We start from the raw sequence: 8,744 nt of genomic DNA, 5'->3' as shown, positions 1-8,744 counted from the left end.
TGCACTTCTGGCCCTTCGTGGGTTGACCAGTACTTCCTTACAAAGCAATGCACTTCTGGCCCTTCATGGGTTGTAGCGGTACTGATTTATATTTTTTTTATAGCCTAATTATTAGGGAATAAAAAAAAGTAATTATTGAAAATCGGCCAAATTAATTTACAAGCAGACTCATTTTTTTTTCTCAATAAATAAGATAAAACCGACACACACAATAAAACTTCTTTTTAATAGAGATATATTATTATTAATCAACTGGAGGGTTCAATGGAAAAAAATGTATTCAATGAAAAAATGATCTCATTTTTGTTTCAAAATTTTTAATCGATTTTTTGGAAAACTATAAGTCTGAGAATATGTAGGAGAAGAAGAAAAAACAGGGTAAATTAAATGCTGGAATCTACTAGGACAGATTCTATATTTTGTTTTGGCTTGGGAAATCCCACGGCACCCACTTTGGGAACCGCTTTGTAGTCATTAATGTCATGAATATTTGGTTTAAAGCCAAGATTATCTGGAATTGAAAAGTGATGAGACAGGCATAAACTAGAAGACCATTTCCCCGAAGCGAGCCATAATGTTCGAAAGCTCGTTAACAGCTGACAAGAAGTGATTAACAACCTTCTAGGGGACAATTTACCTACAATGAGCCGTTAACATATTGGACAATGAATCATTTACATGAGGGGCCTATATAAATGCATAACGGAAGACATCTTTCTTATTCATCAATTCTTTTTTCTTTCTTATATATAAGGTATTACTTCCTTTAGGTATATGGATGTGTTAATTTAATTATACATGTATTATAGGTTCTTTATTACAAAGATATGAATAAGTTTTAATAATTATAATCACGTATCTTTCACAGTATTTTCCAAATGATCTTTAGGTAAGTATATATTCTTAATAAGAGCTCTACCAAAACTTCGAATTCCTCTCGCATCCAATTCTAATAATACAAAATCATTCGGGAAATCCTCCTTACTTTATCACAAATAAAATCATACATAAAGAATGTTCCATATGTAACCGACATAGCCCGGACCAGATATCATTCTTTTTAATATAAACTACCTAACAACTTAAACCAACTAGTTTCTAATCTTGCTTCCTCCTCCATTCCTGACAAACCTCAGAGGCGTCTGAAAAGAAGATGGTTTCGAGACCTTCTGATGTAGAAATGTTATTATAGTGCTGCCGGTTTCTCTACATGTTGCGAGATGTAACCTTACAAGTGTCATAAGATATAAAGAAAATAATTTTGCTTAATGGCAAAACCTTGTAGGTTTGTATCTCACACTTGTCATACTTCTGTGTCACACTCAAAAGTCATTAGATTCAACTACGAGTTCCTCTCGTATCCAATCCAGTCCGAAATTCTTCGCAAAATCCTTATGCTCCTTTGTCACAAATCAAGTCATCCATGAAGACCTCAATGTTCCATATGATGCCGATTTTGCCAGAAGTAGATACCAATCCTTCCATGATAAACCACCCAACCCACTGGTTTTTAACATAGCTTCTCCTTCATTACCTATAATCCTCCTAGGCGTCTGAAAAGAAGATTATCTCGAGATCTTCTCTTCTAAAAACCTTATTGGAGTTCTATCATATATTATACACATATTTCTATCATGTAATTTTATCACTAACAGCAAATTTACTTGTATATATTTTTATGCAATTGTAAATAACAATAAATAAATTATAAAAAAAAAACTCTTGGTTAAATATAAATTATAAAAAAACCTATAATAATAATATAAATAAAACGTGTTTATAATAAAAAAATAAAATAAGAACACTGTCATTTAATAAACTAAGCTATTAGTTGGCCGTGTAAACCTTGGGAGCGACTATCATTAGGCCTGTTCAACACAAGTTTTTACTATCACCAAACTCGAGATGGAACAAGCTTGTTGATGCCTTGAGGTTAAATGAGCGTGTTTAAGCCAGAGTGGTGTAAGCAACATTTTCAACAACTAAGAGTCCAGAAATATGATCCAAGAGGGCTTGCTTACCAATAACTCAATAGTTCGCCGATTTATTTTTACTCCATTTTAAATATTTTGTGTAGAGTATACTGCAAAAAAAAAACTGGAAACTATTTAAATAGGTTATAGTAGAATTCAAGAACTACAAAACAAGGAAATTGTTACTTCGCGATTTTGTTTAACGCAAATCGCGAGCTTTAATAATTAAGATCTAATTGCAATTATAAACTTGCTAAAGTTCCTTTTAAGAAATACGGTTTTGATGAACAAATTGCGAAAAGTTTTACTTTTTTTTTTTATAAATCACACTTCTCAATGTCTCCAATTAAATTAAAGTGAATATTTATAATGACTGATAATTATGCTGTTCATGTAATTATGCTTTTAATGTATCTGTGAGTTGACCCTATGGGGTTTGCAGAGGATCATAGGTAACCTTGATAATTATTATTATATATTTTTTTCAATAAAGAAGTATTATTATTAATCGACTGGAGGGTTTGATGCAAAAAAGATTCAGATCTCAATTTTGTTTAAAATTTTCAATCCAGGTTTTTGGATAACTACAAGTCATAAAATTTGTAGAAAAAGAAAAAAAACAAGGTAAAATAAATTCTGGAATCTACTAGCAGGGTGGTTCAGAGGTTATGCACATTATAACTCTCAGGATACGTTTTCAAATCCGGATGTTTTCCTCAATATTACTAATGTACCTATACTATGTGTCATTTTCTTATATTTTATTATTATTCTAAACATTCTTTTAATCATTACGGTAGTTATTTTGTTTTGGTTCTTAGGCCTGATGAAGTCCAGAACATTTGGCCGAAACGTTGGCACTAATAAATAAGTTTTTACTTATTTGTGTTCTCCACTGACCGCACCCCAACCATCTTCTCCACGGCCAACAATCAACATATCATTAAAAATATTAGTTTCGTTACTTTTTTTTTTAACATTAGTTCTAAGAAAAACAAAAGCAAGTTTTATACTTTATTACAGGCAAACATTCTATAAATAAATATAATAAAAAAAAATACCCACACTTAAAATAGTTTCTTGTATTTATATAATGAATGATATGTACAACTGTATTTACATAAAAATACTCTTAGTAAATTTGATCTAAGACCATAATGGAGTTTTACAGGCATGTATAGAAACTACCCATTGTTAGCACGCACTTTAATATTTCTTTTTTTTTTTTTATTTATTGACATTTACAACTGTAAATAAAATACATCAAGTAAATTTGAAGTAAGAACATAATGGTATGTTACAGGCATGTAAAGAAACTACCTATTGGTAGCACACTAAAAAAATTTTTACAATATAAGGTCTCGAGGCCATCTTCTTTTCAGGCGCCTCGTAGGATTGTCAGGAATGGAAGGGGAAGCAAGCTTAGAAATTAATGAGTTTGAGTGGTTAGGGAGTTTATAATGGAAGGATTGATATTTGGTTCTGGCTAGATCGGTTACATAAGGCACATTTAGGTCTTTATGGATGATTCTCTAATATTTCTAAATTAGAAGGTCTCGAGGCCATCTTCTCAATTAAAAGAGTAGAAACTCAATTAGATAAATAATTATAAGGAATAAGGCTTTTTATCAAGTGGTCTGATTTTTTTTTTTTTGGAGTAATATTTTACGGGGATAAGTAACTCACATTGTATCCCTACTTACCACGGAAGTCTTTTCAACTCTTCGAGAAAAGCCATTGTCTTTTTATTATTAACAAAATGCTTTAGAAAATATCCCTTGAAAGGATAAAACGTGCGGCGAATAAAAGCCACTTTCGATTTCTCGGTTCACAACAGCCCAGGGCGATGACCTCCATCTTTAATGACGAACATCTTTTACGGAACAAATGTGTGTCTTATTGATTTTTATTCTTTTATATATTCTTTTTATCATTATAATTAATTAATATAACATAATTAATTTGAATAAATAGCTTTAACCATAGGAACGGAGCGATACGAAACGGAGAAATAATCCACTGGGATTGACCTTGAATGCAGTCGGCAATGACTTGGTGTATAAAATACCAACTGTTCGATTTCATGCTCCAATAGAAGACTTCCAATAGCCATTAGTTTAAAGGTTTTCAGAGAAAAAGAAATTCCTAAGTATTTTATGTTAATATTTAAATTAATCTTAACTTAAAATTTACAAATCTTAAATATTAAAAAAAAATACAATAAATCGTCATCTTACAAGTGAAATACATTAAGTTAACATTTTCTTGTCTTGAGTTGTTTTTTAGTTCCAGTCTAAAGTATTAAAAAGATTAAACTACTAAGAATTTATTAATATCATAAAAATCTGCTCATAGAAAGTAAAATTATCATTTCTCAAATATTAAAAAAAAATTTATGTTATCATCAAATATTTCAAAACTTTAATTTTTAGTATACTTCACTTGTAAACCAACGATATACCCTATTATAATTATCAAGTTGAACTTTGTCATCCTTTTCCCTTTAATATAATATAATTCAAATATTTGCAAGTTTTAATTAAATTAATGTGACCCAAACGAATATTGTAAAATTTTAGAAAGAAAATAAATAAAAAGTAAAAAAAAAATCATTAAAAGTAATGCTGAGGTATTAAATTTTAATCTAGAGCTACAAATTTAATACAAGATTTGAACCTTGAAAATAATTTGTCTTAAAAAATCTCTAAATGTTAAATCAATTTATTATTTATTTATAAAAATGCTTTATTAACAATTTAAATTTTTTAAAAATATTAACATGAACATTAATTTAAAAGTTTTAACATCGAACGGTTTAGATTCTCAAAAAAAAAAACACTAATTTCATTTCTATTAAAAGGTAAATGCACCGAAATTTAGAAAGCAACCTAATATAATTGAAAAAATATCATTTACCTTTTAAAGTTGTAAAATTAATAAAAGGTTATTAAAATCAATCCTTCTACACTTACTATAGTATATACCTACTGGTATGAGGGATATTATAAAATATAATTTCACAGAAACGTACATAATCAATTAAATATATATGTTTAACTTCCGAATCGGATCGTGAATTAAGCAATGATAAGCCATAAGTAATAACAAAAAAAAAATGAATCATTCTAGAGGTATCTTAATAAAAAATCTCGGAGTAATAAAAGAAAATCATATAGTAATCTTAAAAAACGATGGTTGAAACGAGATGTATCAAGACAGATGCATTAATTTTATTTTTTGAGGATATAAAAATTGAATTATTGATTTATCAAACCATCATTTATCATTACACTCAATTTAGAAAATCAAAATATGGTACAGGATAAAATATTTTTTCATTAATTTACTCATATATCAAGGTGAGCAGATAAATCATCTAGTAAAAAACCAAAAAAAATTATCTATTATCATGAATAGATGAAGAAAATATATTATTGTTTAACCGGCGAGGAAATGCTAATTTATCAAACATAAATTGGCCATTTTAAATAAAAGATTTTTACAAACTATTTTTAACGATAAAATTATGTTTATTAAATAACTAATTATTTAATATATAAAATTTGTATTATATGAACGCTAAAAATTTGATTTTGTTCAGTAATCGAGCTTCTTACAAACTGTAATGATGTATAAAATATAGATATGCAATAAAATCAAAATATGTGATTTAATTCGTATCTATTTAACTAAGAAAAATAATATATGAATTTTGTAGCGATTCTTGTCGATAAGGGCTGGAGAAACAAAAGCAAAAAGACCAATTCGTAATGATGGACTTACCGAAAAGTATCCAACGTTAGCGATGGTACTACGTGCTCGAACGAGACCTCCGACGAACCAGACACCGCCAAGGGCAAGAGACGACTCCAGTAGGAGAGCCCCTACCACCAGGACGGAGGAGGGGGTCGGTACAGTACCTCGTCTGGGGCCTTCTGTCCGATCTTAAGGAGTTCATCCCAGTCCATCCAGGAGTGGCTATAGCTTATCGCGAGATGTATATTCGATAGCTATCTATATAGTACAAGAGCCCAAGAGGTGGAAAAAGTCAGTTATTTGTATTTTTCTACTAATAAGTTATCACAACACTATTATGTTACCTACCTTAAAAACTAGGTTAAGTATATTAACATTTAATTTCACACCACATTGTGTATTAAAATCCTACAAAATTTAGTAACAAATAATTATTTAAAATTGAACCATATTCATCATAAATTAATTGTACATAATAGTACAAGAGCCCAAGAGGAAAAAATACATTTATTTCACCCAAATTTTTTATTAATTTAATGGAAACTATGTATAATTACTAGTCAATACTGGTAAGTCTACCAAGTATAGTTAGGAATAAAAAATGGTGACTATTTTAAAGCGTTAAAAAAAAGAATTTTTAATTCGGAACTTGATATCTTTAAAACTACCTACAGCACTAGAAAACCTAATAATTTAAGTACAGTAAATTTACTAAAATATTCAGTCCAATAGTTCCGATACAGTTTTTTTAAAAGCGACATTTCATAAACAATTAACTGAAAAATCAGTAGTTCCTGAAATGATTGTAGGAAATCTAAATCTCAAGAACTATGAGACATACAGATGTCAATTAGCACTCAAATTAAAGCTAGTTAAATATAGAAGAAGATTATTACGCTTTATTCATGGTATTTGTAAAATAAATTTATTTATAGTTAATTTCATTATTCAAAACTATTACCTCTACGAAGATAATCGTTATAATCTACTTTATAGTACATTAAACTGTCTTTAATTTGATTACTGGCAGACATCTTTACGTCCAATGATTTGTGAGATATAATTTCCTATAAATCAAATATTTTTTCCTAATGACTACTACTCCTAAGACAAAGGTCATAAACTACTTTATAGCACATTGAACTACCTTTAATTTGAATGCTAATAGATAACTGTACGTCTCATAGTTCCTCAGATAAAGATTTCATTGAATCAATTCACTAACAACTGATTTATAAAAAAATCATTTTTATCTTTTGAAACAGCGGGCACATTGTAATCCTCCTAACTATACTTGGCAAACTCATTAATTTCGACTAGTAATTAAACGTAGTTTTAATTAAAGTAATAAAAAATTGGGATGAAAAACTGACTTTTTTTTTAAAAACATACTTATACATATTTTTTCAAGATTTAAATTTTTTCCTATTGATTATAATTAGATAGCATAAGATGTTGATATATAGATAAATAATTGAAGAAAAAAAAATTAAAATTATAAAAAATATAGAAAAAGAAAAAGGGTAAAAAAATAAGAACAAAAAATCATGTATCATTACTATATATTTCAATATTTACTGACTATATCTATGTAATATAATAATAGTATGCAATTATCCAATTATTATACTGTGTGTATAGCAGCCCAATGCAGTTGGGTGGCACTGTATTTTTAATATATTCTTTCGCTTTCTCCATCTTTTACATATATGTTTATATGTATGTATGTATACACTTTGTCAGTTTACTGTCAAGACGTCTACATGTAATAGTTGGTTAATGTGCAGGCGCAGATAGTTAATAGCATTACCATTTCTCAAGCGAATTCTGATAGTACGATATTTTTGACGAAAACGAAATGTTATAATTTACAGAATGCTATTGGCAGCGACGTATGATACTATCTCAAGAGCTTAACAGGCTAGAAACATGAATCGAAGCCAACACGAAGTTGATAAGGTGAGCACGATATATGATCATAGTCCCACAGGGTTGACAGGGAACAGACTAGATCTTGGCGCTTCGGTCCAAACGGTACCGCAAGTACACCGAACCTAAACAGGGCCTATCTTCGTATCTTACAGGTTCAGAGCCAGTTCCATGATGGTACTAGCACAGGTTATCATAGGTCGTTCAGGTTGCCTTGCGCTTAAAGGAAATGACTGTCCAATATATCAGAAAGGAATATGAAAAATACATATAAAATAAAATCCCAGCCCCGAGCGCTCAATGAGATTTTACTTTTTTAATACTTTTTTCAGATCTTGAATTTAAAGGCGGGAATAATAAAACTGGACCATTCTGCAATACGTGATTATTTAAACTCAGAATCTTAATAGTGCATTTCCGTTTAATATCCAGATTTGAATTTTTTTTACGATCGCAATTCTTGCCCATATTCTTTCATATATGAGTAAGTAAAAATAATAAATTAAAGGTTTATTGATTAAATTATTGATAACGAATTTAAATTTATGACTTCAATATGACTAAATACGGCTATTAAATATGGAGTGCAAGCAATGGTTATGCATCCGTACTGCAGCACGGAAAAGGCGAATGAAACCAAACTTTTTCAGAAAATCATATTTAATTTTAGCAGTACTTTATCAGTTTTTAAAATTATTTCCTTTATACAATAAATTTAATTTTTATTGAAAATGGAATTCTGGCAATGGTCAGACGCTCCACTCATGTAGAATGTTTACGGCTTTTGCACACTTACGCAGTCCCCACTGGTTTATTAGTAAGGGCCTGGTGAAAGGGATACGCTGGGATCTCAAAGAGCCCTGCTCTACCTCTCACACGGGGGGGGGGGATAGAGTGAGCTCCAGGATCCTTAGGTTGATAGTGTAAATATGGTATATAGAAGTATAAATGTGATTAGTGATTATTTTAATTTTATTATTATTATTATCATCAATATCTTTTTTTTTCATGTACATAGTTTGATTTTTATCATTCTGTTTAAATATGTTTAGAGAGAGACTTTAGTTATTTGTTTTCAATTACTTA

At 29.5% G+C, this 8,744-nt stretch overlaps 1 protein-coding gene across 1 annotated transcript in view; it reads right to left on the bottom strand.

The window, feature by feature from the left end:
- The window catches only part of LOC106683786 (probable metabotropic glutamate receptor mgl-1), a 184,775-nt gene extending 178,914 nt beyond the window's left edge, over positions 1-5,861 (bottom strand). The window contains exon 1 of the mRNA XM_014425475.2: positions 5,757-5,861. The gene's annotated coding sequence lies outside the window, so the exon portion shown is untranslated. The remainder of the gene's footprint in view (positions 1-5,756) is intronic.
- Positions 5,862-8,744: the final 2,883 nt, after the last annotated feature.

Source organism: Halyomorpha halys, unplaced genomic scaffold (assembly GCF_000696795.3).
Source record: "Halyomorpha halys isolate HHAL.00 unplaced genomic scaffold, Hhal_1.1 Scaffold517.1, whole genome shotgun sequence".
In the NCBI taxonomy this organism is placed as follows: domain Eukaryota; kingdom Metazoa; phylum Arthropoda; class Insecta; order Hemiptera; family Pentatomidae; genus Halyomorpha; species Halyomorpha halys.
Note: the sequence above shows the minus strand (reverse complement) of the source record. Positions and strands in the feature narration are given on the sequence as shown.